Below are 22,492 nucleotides of genomic sequence, written 5' to 3'. Positions count from 1 at the left end.
TTTGCTTAGAAGAGAAAAATGTGATTATTGATTCTCTGTAATGTCAACTGGCTGAAAGGGAAAAACATCTTGAAAATTTGGAATGTGAAATTGTTGGTCTCAGAAAGGAGATTGAGAAAACAAAAGCTATTAGTCTTAAATTTGTTAAAGGATCTGAAACTCTGGTTGAGATTATCAATGTGCAGCATTCTCCACTAATTAAGACAGGTCTAGGATATAATGAAGAAACATCTCAAGCATCCACCTCCAAAAGTTATCTTGATGCAGCAAGGAGGAGCGAGCAAATGCCTAATAGAAATCATCAGGTATATCAGGGACAGTTTACCTCAATAATGAACAAATACTATCAAGAAAATCGGGGGCAAGCTACCTTAAGGACAAATAGAAGCTACAATCAGCCTCAGGTAAAATCTTCCCAATTCGCCTCAAGAATGGATGTCAGTAGAAACTACAATCGGTTGGATGATAGATTTAATAATCACGGGAGTTTCTTCAATGGGCAATGCTTCTCTTGCCATAAATTTGGTCAAAAAGCAGCCCAATGTGTTGCCTATAAGACAATCATGACTAGAGAAGCTCAAAAACAAAGGAATATGACTGGGATCATGAAAACGACTTATAACAACTTTTCAGCCCTTGAAAATGAAGTTGAATGTTCTATTGTAATAAGTTTGGTCATGAAGATTCTGAATGTAGGAGCAGGTTTTGGAAGACAACTCAGAAGGAACAAGCCTCAAGTGCTAGAACATGGAGAATGAAGGAACCACAACCAGAAAGATGTGGGATAGCCTTTTATGAAGAAGGACAAGAAAATCTATGGTATATCGACAGCGGATGTCATATGACAGGTGATAAAGAAAAACTTGAATCATATATTGCATTAGAAAAGGGAAAGAAGGTTTATTTTGGAAATGATACCCCTGCAACCATAAAAGGAAAAGGCACTGCTCAGTTGAAAGCAAAGGTCAAGTCTGGAAATGTTTTGTATGTTGATGGCTTGAAGCATAATCTACTGAGTGTTAGTCAGATGTGCGATCAAGGAACTGAGGTAATATTTCGATCAACTAGATGTAGTGTTCCTGATCTTGATACAGGAGAAACAATGATCAAAGGTAGAAGAACTCCAAATAATCTATACATATTTGAAGAAGGACAACAACAATGCTATTTAAGCAAGGATGATGAACACTGGTTATGGGACCATAGGTTGGGGCATCTAAGCTTTTCACAAATAAGGAAAGCATGCAAATACCATATGCAAATCATGTCAGTTTGGTAAGCAAACCAGAACTAACCTTCCTGAGAAGGAAGGATCAGCTAGCAGACCTCTTGAGCTAGTCCATACAGATGTATGTGGTCCATTTAGGACAAGGTCACCTCGAGGAGAAGAATACCTTATATTATTCATTGACGACTTCTCCAGGTTTGTTTGGTTAGGACTTATGAGGCACAAAGACGAAGCATTTGAAAAATTCAAATCCTTCAAAGCCTTGGCTGAAAATGAATCAGATTACAAAATTAAGTGCCTCAGGTCCGACATAGGTGGGGAATTTACCTCAAATTAATTTTTTGATTTCTGTGAAGAACATGGAATAAGAAGGGAATTCTCTATAGCTAGGACTCCTCAGCAAAATGGAGTGGCAGAAAGGATGAATAGAACAGTCCAACAAATGGCTCATGCTATGCTTGATGAGTCTGGAACTCCCGCAACCCTCTAGGGTGAAACTGCATATGCTACGATTGTTATTCTCAACAAAACAAATGTCCGAGTGAACAACACTCAAACTCCTCATGAGCTCTGGTATGTTGAGACTCCTTCGGTAAAGAATTTCAAAATTTTTGGGAGCAAATGCTATATTAAGAATACTGATGAGCAGCTTGGCAAACTTGAACCTAGAGCAGATGAAGGTATTCTCCTTAGTTTTTCTCCCTATAGTAAAGCATATAAGTGTTACAATAAAAGACTTGGAAGAATTGTTGACAACATTGATGTAGTGGTTGATGAAAAAGGATACATCCCTAGGCAAGTGAATCATGAAAATATCGATGAGGATGAAGACTACTCTCCAAATCAGAAAGATGATGAAGAAGAACCCCAAGAGGCACCAGAGGAACAGATAAGGATAGAAGAGAAGGCTCCATCCAGGTACGTTCAAAAGAATCATCCAGAATCTCAAATTTTGGGGCAGAAAGAAGCAGGTATACAAACAAGAAGAACAATAGCAGAAGCTTCAAGTTATTTGGCATTGCTCTCTTCCACTGAACCACAAAATGTAAAAGAAGCATGCAAAGATGAGAGTTGGGTTAAGGCAATGGATGAAGAGCTTGAGTAGATCGAAAAGAATAACACTTGGGAGTTGGTTCCTAGACCAAAAGACAAAAATGTCATAGGAACAAAATGGATCTTCAAAAATAAGTTGAATGAAAATGGGGAAGTGATTAGAAAGAGGGCCAGACTTGTTTGTCAAGGGTATGCTCAACAGGAAGGAATAGACTTTGAAGAAACTTTTGCTCCCGTTGCTAGACTTGAGGCCATCAGAATGTTCCTTGCTCTCTCTAGCTTCCAGAAGTTCAAAGTATTTCAAATGGACGTAAAATCAGCCTTTCTGAATGGAGACTTAGAAGAAGAAGTGTACATAGAGCAACCAGATGGCTTTATCCTTGGGAATGATCCAAATCTTGTATGCAGAATTAAAAAGGCTCTCTATGGCCTTAAACAAGCTCCAAGGGCTTGGTACTACCGCTTGGACAAATACCTTCATCAACAAGGTTTTTCAAAAGGATCAGCAGATAGCAATCTTTATATAAAAATTGAAAATGACAAATTGCTAATACTTGTTTTGTATGTAGATGATATTATCTTTGGTAGCAACGAAGAAGCTATGAGTCAAAGCTTTGCCTTGGTGATGCATTTTGAGTTGTGTTTTTGCTGCTTTTGTTTATTGCTACAGTGTTCTGGGTTCAGTTTTGGTGTGTGGTACTGTTACTGTGATCTGGGTACAGTCGTCAGAGAAGTGTTTATGTGGATTTAGTTTTGATTGGTGAAAAGGTGATTGGTTGATGTAGAAATTCTTGATGGTTGATTGATGTTACTTGTGGATCCAGTCTGAAAATTTATGAAACGTGGTCCCTGAAAGAAAGAGAAGCTCGTAGCCTTCCGTAGGCCAGCACCAATGTACTAGTATCTTGGCTAGTGCAAGAGCTAAGGGGGTTGTAGCTCCCTTCTAGGAGAAGCTGGAAAACGAGAGAGGGTTGTAGCTCTCTGTAGGTTGCAACCTGCGTACTGGTAAAGGACTGCACCAGTACATTTGTAAAAAGAAGATTCTAATTGAAGAAAAGATAGAGACAAATTGTAGCAGGTGGTTTTCACCCACATTGGGTTTCCACCTTATATCTTGTGTTCTTGTGTGCGATTGTCTTTCTGCTCTGTTTTACTGTTTCTGGTTACTGGTTATTTGCTTCTGAATCACAAATTAACAATCAACATCAGAAAGATAAAGTAAATTAAAAGTTTGCATTATATACGCGGGTTTTCTTCTGCATAGTTGCGTATATACGTGGGTTTAATTAACTGAAGTAGCGTATAGAATTTGATTTTGAAAAAGCAATATTTGACTTAATAATACTGATTCACCCCCCTTCTCAGTATTATTTCCAACAGGATCATCCAATATATATGAACTTAGAGACAAACTAAACTAAGCTAGGTGAAGAAATGCCAAAGCTCCTTACAGGAGGTCTTTCATTGGGATCTCCAACACCTATTTAATCATCTAACAAAATGAAATCTAAATACATTGTGACAGGTGTAAGAAATATTAAATCTCCCTTACGGGAGACTGTTCATTAATATTTCTAACATATTAATCAACAAACTATTTATACTGATGAAATTAAAGCACTTAAACCTAATTCTGATTGATTACATGAAATATTAAAGCTCTCTTACAAGAGACTATTCATTTATATCTCAAGCATATAAATCATAAACTTAAACTAATGAAATCAAGCATTAAATAAAAAATCAGATTCATTGAAAGAAACATTAATACTTTCTTACGAAAGGTCATTTGTTAATATTCCAAACATATGAACCTAATAATTTAATCTAATGAATTTCACAAACAAACATAAAATAAAAGCCTACTAAAATAAAAGTGTACTTGCTAGGCAATGGGGATCCTTCCAAGGATTCACAAGCACACCAAAAGAGAATTCAAATGTAGAGGATCAATTGCAAATTGAAATTATGACCATTACAATGATTCTCCAATCTAACTTCTCATTACCAACCTATAAGATACTAAGATTACAAATGAAGGAGATAACACTACTATTTATACAAAAGCTATGATAACAAAATCATAAATGTAAATCCACTATTCCCTCCTTTGACCCACATATTTCTCAACCAATGGTGACACATAACCCTATCCTCTATGATCTCCTCCATGAGGTCCATGATCTTCTCCACAAAGTCCATGATCTCAAATTCGAATGTGAACATATAGTGCCACATAAATATTCCTTGGAAGCTTCCTTTGTACCTACACATGTCAACAAACTCATTCTAATTGTTAGGTATAAGTATATAGAGATTATTTTCTAAAGTTTAACCATAAATTCACTTAAAATTACTAAGAATTAATAATGTTTTGGAAAACAAACTCGTAACCCATTTAGTGATGAAAGTGAAGCTGATTTGGTGACATGGTGGTGGAATAGAGGTGAGAAAATGTGTCAATGGAGTGAAAGTAGATGTATTTTATGGATAATTCCTAGGCCCAACATACCACCAAACTGAAGGTATTGCATGTCCTCATGCAATCTATTACATTACTTTGATACTTGAGCTTTGGCTTAGACTTTGCATGGTATCATTTGCTTAACTTTTGCAAAGTGTGTTTTTTGAATTGAAACTTGGTTGGTTCTTGTGTTTCAACGTATTTTGTTTGTTGCATTCAAATTCAATGTATGATCTTTGCATAATGATCATGTGATTTTTATTGCAATGCATTTTTGTTGGAATGCATCATGGTTGGTTCTTGTGTAACAACCATGATTGTGTTGGCATCCAATTAACTTTTAAGTACATTTTACAAAGCCATTTATATGCTCATGTAATAGTGAATATATTTTGAAGGTATGTGGGTTGTATAATGTGATATATGAATATGAAAAAATATGAATGTAAATGTATCCCCCCCCCAAAAATTGATTGTTTTGGTAATTTTATGAAATGAGGAAAGGAAGTTTTTCCAAAAAAATTATCATTCTAGCTTTCAAGGAATTAAATGGTTAAAATTTAGAAAATATCATATCTCAACTTACCCTTTCAAAAATGGATGAGAGTTTTGCATGTGTGGCTACAAAATTCTGATCATATTTTTCTTCACTTGGATGTGAAAATGGTGGATGAAGTCGAAAAAGTGAGTCTTTTATGTTGCTGCATCTGTTGCTAAATCTGCTACTGGATCTTCCGCTGAATGTTTGGAATTTGCTATTGAATGTGGCTGGAAATGTATAAGGCTTGGAAAGTATATAAAATTTAGAATTTACAATCCCCCCCAGCCTTATTTATTGACTTGTCCTCAAGTCATTTACATCAAAAACTGAAAAATAATGAAAGGAATTCTGCTTCACCTGTTACGAATTATGGGTCTTCAAGTCTTCAACATTCAATGGCACAAATCTTGCTATGTGAATAAATGTCTTGTTGTTGGACATAACAAGAATTTGTTGACTTAGTGGCCATTAATGAATGCCACTAGCCTAAGACATCTTTGTAGGTACAAATAAATTTGCTGTGGTCGAGTCACCTACAAGATCCAATGAACAAGTACTATTAATGTACTTCCACTGTTCATTGGCAAGAGTACTTTCCATTAAGGCATGCAAGTCTCTAGGTGTTTTTTTAAGCTTATTAGGCTCTAGGACTTTGACTCAATGATATGTAGAAGCAGTGTTTTTTTTGGTGGAAAATGAAAAATAGTAAGAAAAAGGAAATGGAAATGGAAAATGGCGTAAAATTATTTGCTTTTATTGGTGGGTTAGGAATGGATTAAAAGAAATGCATGGTGAATGAATAAGAACTCTTGCTGTGAAAAATGGATATGGAAATGGCATGCTTTATGGATTTACAATTGGTGGAATTAAAAATCTTTTTAAAAAATGGAGGTGCAAGGTAGTGGTTGTGGACATGGATTTGTCTTTAGAATTTTTCATGAATTTAGTCTTTGGAAGACCAATTCTCATCACAATGTATTCTCGTTAATGATCACTTGATTATCCTGTAACCTGTAAAAAAAACTTGGCAGAAAGAAAACATAGGTGTGTTCAAGAAGAAATGGCCATTTCCTTCATGATTCTTATGCAAAAAGTTTGTGCCAAATAAAACAGATTTAAGAAAAATCAAAGTTTTGAAATTAACTCAATTCATGATATTAGCATCAATCCATTCTTAAAAATAACCATGAACAGTAATACTCCCTGTTTGTGTCAGATAACTCATGAAGTGTGTTCGGCAAAAACATTGACATTAGAAAGATCTGTTGTGTTTTGCATATTAGTATGTCACATAAAAGCCTTCAACAAAAATATGTTATGAGTTTGATGCCAACTTGAAGCTATTGAAACAAGATAATCATCATTTATAGAATCCTCCAAATGTTTGATAAATCGATCCTCGAAATTTGTTTCCAAGTTTTCCATTATTTATTTTCAAACATTCGTGAATTTTGTGGTTATTTTTTTAAATTTTTAAATTTTGCACTTGTACCAACTCTTGCAGTTTTACCTAGTTCCTGTAATTCTCATGATTCTCTCAATTTGCATATCACCAATGTTTTGTTTTATGCCAATGTCCTTCACATGCCAATATTCACCCTTTAAATCCTTCTAAACAACATGTGTCACAAAACACATAAAATTTAAAAAAAAAAAATGATAACAATCATAACATAACAATAACAATCATAACCTAACATTATAAAACAATTTATTAATACAATCATATATAAATTTATATCCTAACAACATAACAAACATTACATAACAATTAAATAACATAACAAACATTAAATGACAAATATATATACAACAAATTATAATTAAAAATATAACAAATTACAACTATATTAATACAATTATAACCTAACAACATAACAAATATTAAATATATACAACAAATTACAATTATAATTATAATAATTAACAAAATAAAGTACAACTTTAACAATTAATACACTTTTAACAACAAGCATTAACTATAATAAGAAATTCTAACTAAAAACAAATCAAGACAAACACAAAAGAAATGTAAAACAAAGTGCAAAAGAAAATTCAAAACATCGGATTGAAGGCATATGGAGGTTTTTCGTTGAGGCAGAATAGGAACGAATTTGGGCATTGTGTGCATGAATAAGGGAGATCTACAATAGAGTCTTAGCATCGGAGCATCGGAGCATTTGTTTGCAATGTCATTTTTTGAAATCGATGGTAGTTGAAGTTGGAGTGAGAAAGAGCTTGAAACACTCTATGAAACAACATTGGGGTTTCAAATGGTTGATATTTGTTCGAAAGGCGCCACAAAAAAACCGAGTTGTGGGGTGGCTGCCCGAGCGTATCTCAAGCTAGTGTCCATATTCTAATATAGAAGATTTCGTTTAATCGCAAGCCTAAAGGAATAGTTCGGTACAGATCATAAAACAACTCAAAAATTGACCATGTTGCTTTATCATATTCGTGTTTCTACTTATCAATTTTTGTGAACATGCCTTTCTTTTCTGTGAATTAGTTATTTTGGATCATGTGCAATAGCCATGGCTTACGTTGAAAAATATCATCACCCTCTTAATGTGCTGTCTGTTGAGTAATTTGAGTTAACGAGCATTGAAGATGCTGGAAGATCACATAGACCAGAACAACGAGACAACAGGTGAATCGAAGGCCATGAGAGGAGTTAATCAGTCTACATGGGAAAAATTAGTAGGTGATGTGTATTAAATATGAAATTGTGTCACATCCCTGATTTTGATCCCTTCGTCTTGCGAACCTATGAACCTTCTGGAGTCCTGAAACGAATATAAATATTGTTCAAGGGGGATCTTGTCCCATTTATATCTCCTTGAGGATTTTCATTGTACCCGCGACCGCTAAGACAACTATTTAAATGGATGGAATTTCCAAGACTAGCTTGATAAGCCAAATTTTTATTTGAAACTTGATCCTGCGTTATTGTATTCTTGAACGATTTTTGTTTTTCTTTTTACTTTCTGGGGTAATGGTTATCTCGATATAGGAGCAAATTATGGTGCAGGAACAATAGATTTAAATCGAAAAGCCAAAACTAGAGAATGTGATAAAAAACCTACAAAATCAAACAATCATATGTGCATTAATAATGCCATTGATTTATTTCAATAGGCAGAAAATTAAATTGTTGCAGAAGATCGATATTAAAAGCTTGCAAATTTCTTATAATCGATAGAATGTACAGATCAATTTTTCCAGCGAGAGTATTTTTATTTGAAATGAATCGATATATTTTCTGATTTTCTTGATCGCACGAAGCACAGGAAGAGAGCATACTAATCTCTTGATTTGTTTTTATTTATGTAGGTTAGCGTGGATGGATAATAAACACAACCAAGATTTTCGACAAAAACCTCACATTGTTGATACTCTTTCTACAATGTTACGGGGGTGATTAGGCTCTCGGAAGACAAAGCTTTCTGATAATCAAGCTCCTAGCTTTCTTGTGATACAGAAACAAGATATAGAAATGTGATGATGAAGTAGCTCTTTTATTGTGCCATTGAATTTATTGATTTATTCATGATTTATTATTATTATTATTATTATTTTTTAAAACAGGACTAAAAGAAAATCCTACAAGATCTCGTTTTACTTTTTTGCTAATCTATTCTATTTTAACTTCAAAGTTTTCATTATTTCTTAGGTAAAAGAATGCTTATAGTGAAGCCATCTACAGACTAAAAACTAAAAAATGCTCACATCTAAATTTAAAATTCTTACTTGATTGTTTGCAAGGATGTGAGTAACCTATTTGAAACTTGGATTTGGCGCAAGGTTCTTTTGAAGCTAGTCTTTGATATTGTTCTTGCTCTCCAAGAAGTACCTGTTTGACATCTTCAAATTCTCATTCGTAGATGAATTAGTAAGAAATGGGGGGTTTAAAAGACTGAATTTGAAACTAACTAAGTACGAAAATAAAAAAATGCTCAAACTTGAACTCCGTTACGAAGATCTTGCTGTCACCAGGTTTCACAAGTTAGTCCATCAAAATAAATTGCAATAGAAATAACTTCCTTAGTCTATCTCCAAATCATCCTCCCTAGCAACGACGCAAAAATGTTTGGTCTAAAATGAAAATGTAAATTAGTATTTCATTTACTATCAATCTAGGTAAGTAACCTTCGAGGATCATCCAATATGTATGGACTTAGAGATAAACTAAACTAAGCTCGGTGAAGAAATGCCAAAGCTCCCTTACGGGAGGTCTTTCATTGGGATATCCAACACCTATTTACTCATCTAACAAAATGAAATCTAAAGACATTGTGACAGGTGTAAGAAATATTAAAGCTCCCTTACGGGAGACTATTGATTAATATTTCTAACATCTTAATCAACAAACTATTTATACTAATGAAATTAAAGCACTTAAGCCTAATTTTGATTGATTGCATGAAATATTAAAGCTCTCTTACAAGAGACTATTCATTTATATCTCAAGCATATAAATCATAAACTTAAACTAATGAAATCAAACATCAAATAATATTCATTAATATTCCAAACATATGAACTTAATAATTTAATCTAATAAAATTCACAAACAAACATGAAATAAAAGCCTACTAAAATAAAAGTGTACTTGCTAGGAAATGGGGATCCCTCCAAGGATTCACAAGAACACCAAAAGAGAATTCAAATGTAGAGGATCAAAGAAGCTCCATTTTATTCATCATCAGTTGCAAATTGAAATTACGACCATTACAATGATTCTCCAATCTAACTTCTCATTACCAACCTGTAAGATACTAAGATTACAAAATGAAGATTACAAATGAAGGAGATAACACTCCTATTTATACAAACCAATGATAACAAACTAATAAATGTAAATCCACTATTCCCTCCTTTGACCCACATATTTCTCAACCAATGGTGACACATAAAATTATCCTCCATGATCTCCTCCATGAGGTCCATGATCTTCTCCATGAGGTCCATGATCTCCTCAAATTCGAATTTGAACATAGAGTGCCATATAAAGATGCCTTGGAAGCTTCCTTTGTATCTACACATGTCAACTAACTCATTCTAATTGTTAGGTATAAGTATATAGAGATTATTTTCTAAAGTTTAACCATAAATTCACTTAAAAATACTAAGAATTATTAATGTTTTGGAAAACACATAGGTAACCCATTTAATGATGAAAGTGAAGCTGATTTGGTGACATAGTGGTGGAATAGAGGTGAGAAATTGTGTGAATGGAGTGAAAATAGATGTATTTTAAGGATAATTCCTAGGCCCAACACTAGGATGAACCAAATCTCTCTTTCATCCACTCACCCCTGTGTCATATTCCCATCATGAATGTGGGATCTCATGGAACACATCCAACAAAACCAAACCATGGCTTTCGATGTTCAAACCACCTCAACCCTCAACTAGTGATTCCACCTCACGGTCAGACATCACCAACCATCGCCATATTGGTCTCTACCCAAGCTATCTAAGGCTTTAGAGTGCCTATTCCAACTAGGTCTTCTAGGACTAGAAACTCAACCCACAACTATTGGCGGGCTTCTAGAGTGTTTGTCCATCCAGAGCTTCCAGGACTAGTAACTAAACCCACCAACGACTTCTAGAGTGTTTTTGGAACTAAGTATTTTAGGACTAGTAACTCAACCCAAGCTATTACAAGACTTCCAGAGGGTTTTTCCAACCAAGGCTTCCATGAAATAATAACTCAACCCATAGCCAAACAAACATGAGGACCAACCATAAAAAAAGGAAGGAAATTCACAACACCATGGCTATCTAGGAAATGGAAAGGCTAATAAAATACACTGTCAATTCAGGAATTCCTCCATGGTAATGACAGATCATAACCAAGAAACCACAAGCATATGCCATGCATGCCTAAATTAGCAAGGAAATAAGACATGCAACTCGACACCTGCAACCAAAGGCTATTGTAGTTGCTAATTCTGATATCCTCTTGTCCTTTCCTACTCTTATTTCTCCCTCTTGCTCCAAATTGCAAGTTTGCCACAATCCTCCAAGAAGGCTCCAAGAAAAATCTAAGTGTCCACGACTATGAGACAGAGAGAGTAGAAAATGAGAGTTCCAAAACTAAACTGACAAAAGCTACAAACTGGTCCTCAAAAGTCTTTTTATTAATGAGGCCTCTAATTTCTTCAATTTTCTATTATTTTTAATTCATTTTCCTCCTCACATACAACCTGTGACCTTTCACCTTACTTTTCTCCCAATTTTCATTATTTTTGTAAATAAAATGTCAATTTTTTAGGTCCCAATAATACTAGTGATTACCCCATTACTATTGTAGTTGTATCCCTTATTAATAGTGTTATGCCCCTATTGTGCCCATATTGTTATTATTGTGCCCCATAGAATCCCTCTATTGTTATTTTTGTGGCTTTACAGTATTATTGTTAGGTCGGCTGGGTTATATTGTGACTCCTTAGACTCCTATATATAGAAAGGAGGTTTTTTCATTTGAATCATCCACGAATTGTTCATTTATGTAATGTAAAGGATATTGCCCCCTCGAAGAGGCTGAATTTTAAGGTGTTAATCTATCATTTCTATCTTTTTGTGAGCTGGTTTCATAACATTTGGTATCAGAGCTTTGGATTCTAGGGTTTTGCTGCTCCAAATAGGTCATCATGGCATTTTCGCTATAATTTTTTTCCTGCGACGTTTCAGAAGCGCAAAAAAAAACCCATTTGAGATGAAATCATGCTAAACGTTGAGTTTGAATTCCAGAGCTTTTAGCACTACATTTGTGGAGATATGATTTGAGGAAGTTGGTATTTTTGTAGACTTATGAATTACATTCCAAACAGGTGACCTGGGGAATATCATCATAAAATTCTCTCTGAGCATCGGATTGAAATTTTCTAAGAAGGTATAGAAAGAGGACTGACTTTAGTTTCTTTTATATATTTTTCAGATCCAAATGTCGAGATAGTGACTTGTGGCACATCGTACAAGTTCGCTCTACTGAACTAGTCTATAATCAGGTCACTATGGGAGATTTGGCATAAATATTCCCTAGGGAATCCAATTTGGATCAGATTGGTAGCATTGGAAGAAAAAAGAGCAGAAGGGCTTTGTTACAGTTGTGATAGAAAATACACTAAATGTCATAAGTGTGCTGAGAAGAAATTATTCTACATAGATTGTGAAGAGGAAGAAGAAAAGGAGCAAAAAAGGTCAAAAGAAGAGGATAGACTATAGGAAAAAAGCCTAGATAGAGAAGAAATGACTCCAACCATATCTTGTAAAGCATTGGCATGAATTACCACTCCTCAAACCGTCAAGATAGAAGGACAAATCAAGAAGAAAAAGGTAATAGTGTTGATTGATGGTTGCAAATGGAGGAACGATAAATTTCTCTGGAAAGTGCGATAATATCAAGCTATCCATGGGAGAATATGTATTGACTAGCCCAATGCTTTCCATTCCAATGGGAGGTGTTGATGTTGTACTAGGAGTCCAATGGCTACAATCCTTGTGTATAATAGCTTTTAATTTTCAAGAACTTTTCATGAAATTTTCTATGGAAGGAAAGGAAGTTGAATTAAGGGGTATTGCAGGGAAACCAGGAAAGATAATCAGCTCTAACAGTATGACAAATCTTCTAAAAAAGGAACAAAGAGATGTAATTGCACAATTATGTTCGCTAGATGTTTCCACATCGGAATCATCTATTTCTCCAGATATCCAAAAGTCTTGGAAAATCATTCCAAGGTATTTGAGACTCCCAAAGGTCTCCCAGCTATTCGTGATCATGATCATGCTATTCATCTTATTCGAAGAAGTGTTCCTCCAAACATCAGGCCATACAGATATCCCTATGCCTAAAAGAGTGAAATTGAATGTATGGTTGCAGAAATGCTAGAGGTTGGTATAATTCAACCTAGTCAAAGTTCTTTCTCTGCTTCAATATTATTGGTGAACAAGAAGGATGGATCATGGCGCATGTGTCCAGATTATAGGGAGCTCAACAAGCTCACTATTAAAGATATTTTTCCCATTCCGGTCATTGATGAATTACTGGTTGAATTGCATGGATCAATTTACTTCACCAAGTTGGATGTTCGTTCAGGATATCATCAAATCAGAATGAAGACTGAAGACATTCTGAAAACAGAATTTAGAACTCATGAGGGTCATTATGAATTTTTTTTCATGCCTTTTGGCCTTACCAATGCACCTTCTACATTTCAAGGTTTGATGAATTCCATTTTCAAACCCTTCCTTAGAAAATTTGTGTTAGTATTTTTTAATGATATACTAATCTACAACAAGTCTTGGAAGGATCATGTTGAACATATTGACATGGTGCTACAACTATTGGAGGAGAAACAATTATATGCAAAAAGATCCAAATGTTTCTTTGGAGTACAAGAGGTGGAATATCTGGGTCATATTGTATCTCATGAAGGAGTTAAGGTAGACACTAGCAAAATTAAAGCCATTAAGGAATGAAAATCCCCACATCCATAAGGCATCTGCGAGGATTTCTCGGGTTGACAGGGTATTATCGCAAGTTTGTTAAGGATTATGGGAGAATAGTACCACCTCTAACAACATTATTGAAGAAAGATGCATTTTCATGGACTCTAGAAGCAACAAAGGCCTTTGAACATCTTAAAGAGGCGATGTGCCAAGCACTGGTCTTAGCTACACTGGACTTCACAAAAATCTTTATTGTGGAATGTGATGCTTCAGGAAATGGAATTGATGCTATTTTAATGCAAGATGAAAGACCCATTTGTTATAGACATTTTCGTGCCTTACAGCCTCGAGCATGAAATGTCCATAATCTAAGGGATCCAAAGTCCCTAAACATGTTGTTCCTACCCCTAGAGGAACAAGGCAAACCAACCACAGCAATTCACAGAAGTTCTCCACCTGAAAACACTCAAAAACAAGCCAATTTTGGATCATGTCAACTGCTCCACTGAGCATCTGCGCTGAATGTCAACTGCTCCACTGTCTACCTGCGTTGAATGTCAACTCCAACAAAGGCTACCTGTGCTGAGCGTAATTGGACAAGTGGCAGGCTCATTCCTCAATGTGTCAATGCCCAGGAAGCTTCCAAAATGACACTTGCATCAAGGAATTCAACTGGTGATGAGTAAGAGGTTCCAAATCTCCAAGTGGAAGCAAGAACCTCCAAGTGGACTCAAGAACTAAGAGAGAAAGAGGACACTAGTCAGATCTCAAGCTGACTCATCCTCTCTCCAAAATAACTATATATAGGTCTCTCCTCCATGAGATCTAAAGGCTGCAATTTTGTTATTGCAAAGAATTGTTGTTGGTTTGTGACTGGAAACATTGGGTGCTTAATGCTTTGAAGGGAGCTGAAGAAGGAATTCCATTCTGCTGGGAAGGAGATGTTGGATTGGAGCCCTATGTGTTGTATCTCTTCCTGAACCTTGTTATCAATCAATAAAGCTATCTTGGTTCTTTCCTATATGCTGGTGTATTTTGTATAATTGCATTAGTATATTTGATTTGTTTCTAATCCTGAATCATTTATGAATATGTATATTTGCCTTTGTGTTGTGTTCTTCTCTTGTCACAGGTAGCTGTTCTCTTGTGATCTCGTGGGATTCAAGTAGCTGTTCTCTTGAGCAAGTGAGGAGACAAGTAGCTGTGGACACCCAAAGAGAAGATGATCTAGATCGAGGGACAACCGGAAGACAACGGTAAGTCTACCGATCTCCCCTCTTTCCCATTTCATAAAGGAAGAAATCATAATAGCTGTATTCGTTTGTTGCTAAGGCGCTGTCACACCTTAGGTGGATAGGATCGTCCTGCATAGGCATTTTTCCCCACAACAAATTGGCGAATCCACTGGGGAAGAACTTGTTTATTCATTTCATTTGTGTTTTAGTCATTTGTTTACTTCATAGACTTGATAGCAACTATCGAACTGCATCTTTCCCAGATGCAAAGTAGAAAGTTGCTGCTTTGATCCAGTTTGCTCGACTTGTCTATGATCCAAACAATAGATCCACAAATGATTTGATGATCCTTGTGATAGTCTTTAGTACCCTCTCAAAGCATCCCTCTGTTTATACCTTGCTTGTGTTTCTGATTTGGCCTGAAACAGTTGATTTTTGAGCATTTTGTGACCCAGAACCCAGGGGAAATGAGAGTTTCTCCTTCAGCGCAGGCACTGTGAAGGCAGTCTGCATTTCAACGCAAGTCCCATGAAGGCTACCTGCGCTGAATTTCAACTCCACAGTGTTAGACTTGCGCTGATCCAGTGTGGCTTTGTGCAGCTGGGGTTCTTTGCTCTCTATTGCCCTGTTTTGATCTCTGTTTTTTGTAGCCTTTAACCATCATAGGTACCAGTCTGATAACTCCTTTTATTTGCTTAGATTCCGCCTCTTTTTGTACAAAAAGACTGTGAATTTTTTTATGTGTTTGTGGCATCATTTACATTTTTCCTTTGCATGAGTAAAGTAGTCATCCTGTAACCTTTGATTCAGATCTGATTGATAGTGATCTTAGATGAGAGTTCATTGGCTGTTTTCAGATTGATTATAGATTTACTTTTGCTTATTGGTTTGAATTTGTCTCTTTCAAAGTGTCAAAACAAGTCTTTATTTCGAAAATCACAAAGTGATTGTAATCTCTTCTACCCTTGTTGATTTCGAAGAAAGTGAACTTGTTTGTATTATTCATTTTAAAAGCAAATTCAAAGTTGTGCAAAAAGCTTTCTTTGTAGGCATTTATACTAAGAAAGTGGAAAACAAACACCTGCATTGTGCATTTTGCATTTGATAGTTTTCATGTTGGATTTAGGGAAAGTGCATTAGAGTGTGCTGATTGCTCTTTGAGAAAAGATAGTATCTTTCTTTTCCCTTAGTAGCTAGGATTTTCAAAGTTGAAAAGATAATAAAGCTTGCTTATCATCTTAGACTGCATTTAGGAATTTGTATCATACATCTTGTGGTGAACCTTGAAAGGCAAATTTTAAAAAGATCAACCTAAAATAAACTGAATGAACCTAAAAACGCTTTGTAACATAACGCACAACATAGAGGTCTAGGCTAGAGACGTGTTCCGGCGTCGTTAAGCCTAGTGACTGTCGATCTCGTGGAAGGTGGGTGATTCCTCCTAAGGGACGATAGCGCTAGTACGGATTCTGCTCCCACGTACCGTCGCGTATATATTGGGAGACCCCTATAGGCATATATCTTTTATCCTTAGGAAGCCGTGTCGGCCGCCCTACTGATCGCAATGCAGTGAACACAGCATTCACGAAGATCGACCGCCCGTACCCTAAAAAGTATTCTGCGGTTTTGCGAAAAGTTTGGCACACCCTCTGCCTAGAACTTCAGAGTAGTTTCTTTTGGCCTTTTTCAGACTCTATAACAGAAAAAGTCCATCCGAGCATTTGTCACTTTGGGCTCGTTAAAACATCGAAGGAGACTAGAGTCATCTTTAGCTTTTTCTCGACTCTTTAAAAGTGAAAAAGCAATTTGTGTCTAAAGCATCGTTAACAATTTATTTTAAAAGGAACAATCACCCTTTAATCCTGCATTGATCTTTAGGTTGAAAAGATGGAGCACACCAACCAAGGAATTCCTCTTGGTGGAAATCCTAGTCCCTTCTCCTCTTGGGGAGATGTTGGTGCGCCCCACATGGCCACATTGTCACTTCCAGGACTGACAATTGGCCTACCAGTTTGGCTCTTTTCAACCAGTGTCGTTCAGAACACCACCATTCCTGAATAGTCAAGTCAATACTTAGATCAGACAAGAGTTGCCTCCTAGCCTTCAACTTCATCTTCCTCCCCTCCTTCCTCTTCGCTTGACGGAACCGGTCGAATTGAAAACCGGGTTCCTAAGGAGAAGAAAGAGAAGAAGAAGAAAGAAACGAAGAAGAAGGAGCCTAAGGCGACTGGGGGAAAACAAGTGTCATCTAACAAAAATCCACACACCGCACTCGTAAGGCCTAAATCTCCATGCGTCATATGCAAGGGAGACCACTTCCATAGAGATTGCCCTTGTATCCCCCGGATACTAAGGGACTGGTCCCCTCGTTTGCACAATTCGGTAGCATCGACCTTTGATAGCCATGTCGACTGCTCACCGTCAACTAGTGGGAGTGAAGCCCCAGGACAGAGCGGGAAAGCTAAATTTCCCTGCAGACTGTGTGAAGGCGATCACGCCATCCACCGTTGTCCCTTCTTAGACGAGGCAAAAAGAGTTCTAGAAGATCGCCCGATTTTACGAGTGCATCTCCCTCCTGGATATCAAAGACTCCTGGCAAGTCCCTCACTAGTTGAAAACCTGGCTAACCCGCCCAAGTGGTCAGCCGAAGCACATGTCATTGAAGATGAACCGTCTGGATCCATGCCTGACGAAAGTCAAAAGGTTGATACGGCAGTTGACCCGGTTTTTCCTTCAGAGGCTCCATCTTAGAATGACACCATCACAGAGGAGAATAAAGATGACACCGTCCAGATTCTCTTCATCAGCACTGACTCTGATGATTAAGGGGGCAATGCCACCATTACTTTATCGCAGGAAGGAAGTTCATCGGAGCGATATCCGGCCGTCTATTCGGTCCCACCACCAAGCAACCTGGTTATGTCCTTTGATTGGAACCAACTAGGCAGACCCCGGTTGCTAGCCAATATACCATTCAGGATTATTTGTCAAATATACAGAATGGTAATGGCTGGCACTATCATTGATGAGGGGGCATCTGTGAGTATCCTTTCCTCTATTGCTTGGAAAGCACTTGGTTCACCAGCGCTTTTACCTAAGATGAGAAGTCTATCAGGTTTTGATAAAGGAACCAGTCGACCTTTGGGGATCCTCCCCAATGTGCCTATAACATTGAAAGGGAAGACCATTCAAATGAACGTGATGGTCGTTCAAGGACCCTTGGATTATAACCTACTCCTTGGATGAGACTATATATATTGCATGGGAGCTGTAGTCTCCTCACTCTTTAGAGTAATGTGTTTTCCGCATGAAGGAAGAATGGTCAAGCTCGTGGACCAACTGTCGTTTCCCGGATCACACATCGCAAATATTCATGTACCATCCCTAAATGGTCTATTCATGCAAGAAGTGTCTCAACCCACGGTCCGTCCTCCTGATGAGTGTGAGTAATCCGGGAGGATATGACTGGAACCCAGGGGGCATGCGTCCTGGCCTACTTCGGTAGGAAAACTTTGGGTATAGGGTAGGTTTCTGTGGGAGAATATGACTAGTCCGTACCCCATCCATGGATGGAAGAGGGGTTTTTCTAGAATAGGATTCTTTTGTCAAAGTTATTTGTTTGGCACCAGAGTCATACACCCTTGTCTATTTCGGCAGACATTGCCGAGGAAGTGTTTTGTTTGAAAGATTAACGAGACAATCTTTGGGTAACCTGAAAGAGGTAAGCCTCTCCCGGTGAAACGAAAGTTTCGATGGAAGAAAAGTAGAGGTAACCTTGAAACTCTGTTTTATACCTGGGGGCATGCAAACCTTTTGGAGTGCAAGCAAGGGGCGACTATTTATTTTTTAAATTTTTAGGTCCTCCCTTTAAACCTGTAGGTCTAACCCTTTAAACTCGTAGGATTAGCCGTTTCCTAACTTGCATGAAGAAAGGATGGGGAGCAAAGCTTAGTGAGATGAAGCTCCATAAAAAATAGAATCTTGATGAGACACTCTTATCAAATGACTGGGTAATCGAGTAGTTTTAGCATAAAGTTCATGCTCGTTAAAAAATAAACGCAAGATCCGAGCAGTTTTAACGCGGTCTTCATGCTCGTTAAAAAATAAATATAAGCAGTGAGCAGAGTTTCCTCCAGTGTTTAAGCTCATTTTTAATTAAAAAATGGACCTACCCCGGTAAATAACCACTGTGAATATAATATCATCAGCCGTTAAAGCCTTGGTCGTGTTTGCACCTGCCACCTCCACTTTTCATTTGGCCGATCGTTCACCTCCATATGATTGTTTACCCATTTTGAGGAACAACTGCGAAGAGTGATTTCACATAGCCATCCTTGTGACACTGCCGTGATTGGAAAATTCCAACCTGTACCTGGAATCAGCTGCTAACCCTGTTCATCACTCGTTCCTCAAAAGACGAGTCTTCTTTAAGCTCTTTTCAATTGACTCGTAAAATATGAAAAGATTGCCGAGTTTTGGCCTTCCAGATCGTTAAAGGACAGGAAGAACTATCCCTCCTCTAGATTTTAATCTTTTTGGACCTGAGGGATTATTGCACAAAAAGGCCGAGCGCTTGTTTTATTCGGCTCGTTAAAATTATCGAAAACTCATCCCTTCTGTATTGTTTTATACTTTTTCAGACTTAAGGGATTAGATGACGAAAAAGGAATTTTGGAGTTAACTTTATGTTCCTTTTCAGACTCTCTAAAAATGAAAAGGACTGAGTTATCCTTGTCATTAGACTCGTTAAAATTGTTAAATAGCGACAAACTTGTCTTTAGACAAGAACGAGTTTCACTATCGCTAAGCTCGTTAAAACATAGCGATGGGCTTGCCCGAAGGGCAGGTTATAGAACAAGCATATGTTATCCTCCTCAAGCTTGACAAAAATAAAAAGGTACTGGTCAGCAATGATTGGGGAAAAATTGGAAGAAAATCAAGAAAACTTTGATGGTAGCAGGTCGCTCTTGAACATGACACTTTTCCTCCGTACCACAATCGGGTTAGGTTGTCTCATTCACCAGTCACATCACCATGGTCTCACCATACCATCCATATTTGGGGTAATGCTACCAATCCATCACATCAGTGTCACCATATGTTCAAGAGAAGTCGTTCAGAAAGAGACAACCGGGTCCCATCCACTGCCATACATTATCCTTCATCCATTCATGACCGCCACCCTGAATCATATGTCACAGATCGTTTTCACCTCCATTAAAATCATTAGCTCCGTTCCGTGTCACTGATGTGGGATTCATTAAGGCCCTCCTGTGACAGATCGCTTCTTGTTGACATCAGCTCATTATCCAAGAAGTTGATCTAGGAACACCCCCTTCAGTACTTTGAAGCTTGCATGCCTCAATGGCGAGTTTCTCACTTCCGGTGACAGGTATACATCAATGACCTTTGACCAGAAGATTTTGCGTGGTGTTCGACGCCAAGTCCTTTATTCACGCCACGTGAATTGTACTGAAGTACCTTGAGGGTCATTATCATTATCGGTGATTCCTCTCGCGCTTGTTAACGGTTTACATCATTGACCGGTAATCAAGCGATGTATTTCCATGTTCGACTTCAGCGCAATTCTCACATGGATAGACTTGTACTTAGAGTGAAGATCGAACGAGTTTGAAGACCCCGGATCTAGTTTCATCCATCCGAGCTGCAATATATATTCAGGAAAAATAAAGACATTTGACATGTACATCATTGCAGCAGATGATCATCCTACTCAAAGGATGATAATTTCGCCAAAATTATCAGTCTACCATCAGACGATCGTCTGTTCTATGTACAAAAATGAATTTATAAAGCTGAGCATGGGAATGCCCGCCTCAGCTAGATCATGAAAGCAGTATGAATCATAATGTATTGTATTGTATTTTATTACAGGTCTCCTCCCAGCAGATGGATGAACTTCGGACCCTCCTGGATAAAGCATTTCACCCGATAAACGGCCTCATACTTTAGGGGGCAACTGTTATAGACATTTTTGTGCCTTACAGCCTCGAGCATGAAATGTCCATAATCTAAGGGATCCAAAGTCCCTAAACATGTTGTTCCTACCCCTAGAGGAACAAGGCAAACCAACCACAACAATTCACAGAAGTTCTCCACCTGAAAACACTCAAAAACAAGCCAATTCTAGATCATGTCAACTGCTCCACTGAGCATCTGCACTGAATGTCAACTGCTCCACTGTCTACCTGCGTTGAATGTCAACTCCAACAAAGGCTACTTGCACTGAGCGTAATTGAACAAGTCGCAGGCTCATTCCTCAATGTGTCAATGCCCAGGAAGCTTCCAAAATGACACTTGCATCATGGAATTTGACTGGTGATGAGTAAGAGGTTCCAAATCTCCAAGTGGAAGCAAGAACCTCCAAGTGGACTCAAGAACTGAGAGAGAAAGAGGACACTAGTCAGATCTCAAGCTGACTCATCCTCTCTCCAAAATAACTATATATAGGTCTCTCCTCCATGAGATCTAAAGGCTAGAATTTTGTTATTGCAAAGAATTGTTGTTGGTTTGTGACTAGAAACATTGGGTGCTTAATGCTTTGAAGGGAGTTGAAGAAGGAATTCCATTCTGCTGGGAAGGAGATGATGGATTGGAGCCCTGTTGGGGGGAAAAGTATCCAATACGGAATGACCCTATCCCACTCTAAGGGTGATAGTACCTCAGCAACAACTGAATGCAAAGCTATTCAAGATTACTTCTTTATGAGATGAGAGAGAGAAGAAAAGGATGATCTACTAACCGTTATCTTGCGCTTAATAGTCGATCCAGTCTTCACTCCTTGCTGCTTGCTCCTAGCTCCTTGCTCTTTCACCGGCCCAGCTACACAAAGATCCTGTAAAAGCACAAGAAAAGGAAACTACAAGAAGAATACATCCATAATCGATTCAGGGATTAGCATAAATCAAATATACAAGCATCAATTCACCATAGAGACACATGCATATAGAAGAACCTCAAATACTTTATTAATAGAAGAAGTAAAGTTCTGAGAGGGTTACAACCATAAGAGGCCCAATCCAGCAACACCTCCCAGCAGAAAGAAATCTCCTCTTCACCTCCTTCAAGCAATCACCCAATAGTTCTATACACAAACCAACAGAACTTCCTTACTTGCACAAAATTCCAGCCTCCCTAGCCCTCATGAGAGAGATCTATATATAGGGTTTTGGAGAAATGATGTGTCATCTTGAGACTGGCATGAAGCTGACTAGTGTCCTCTACCACTTTAGTTAATCTTCAGTTCTTGAGTCCACTTGGAGATTCTTGCTTCCACTTGGAGACCAAGACCCTCTTACTCATCACAAGGTGAATTCCTTGACCCAAGTGTCAGTTTGGAAGCTTCCTGGGCAGTTGACACCTTGCAGAATGACTGTGCCACTTGGAAAATCTCGCCCAGCGCAGGTAGCCTTCATTAGTTTTGACATTCAGTGTAGGTACAGAGTGGAGCAGTTGACATTCAGCGCAGATGCTCAGTGGAGCAGCTGACATGA

The sequence above is a fragment of the Pinus tabuliformis genome, chromosome 9, assembly GCF_031772625.1.
Source record: "Pinus tabuliformis cultivar Carrire ecotype Pingquan chromosome 9, CPIR1, whole genome shotgun sequence".
NCBI classification, from domain to species: Eukaryota; Viridiplantae; Streptophyta; class Pinopsida; order Pinales; family Pinaceae; genus Pinus; species Pinus tabuliformis.
This window is presented reverse-complemented; position numbering follows the sequence as displayed.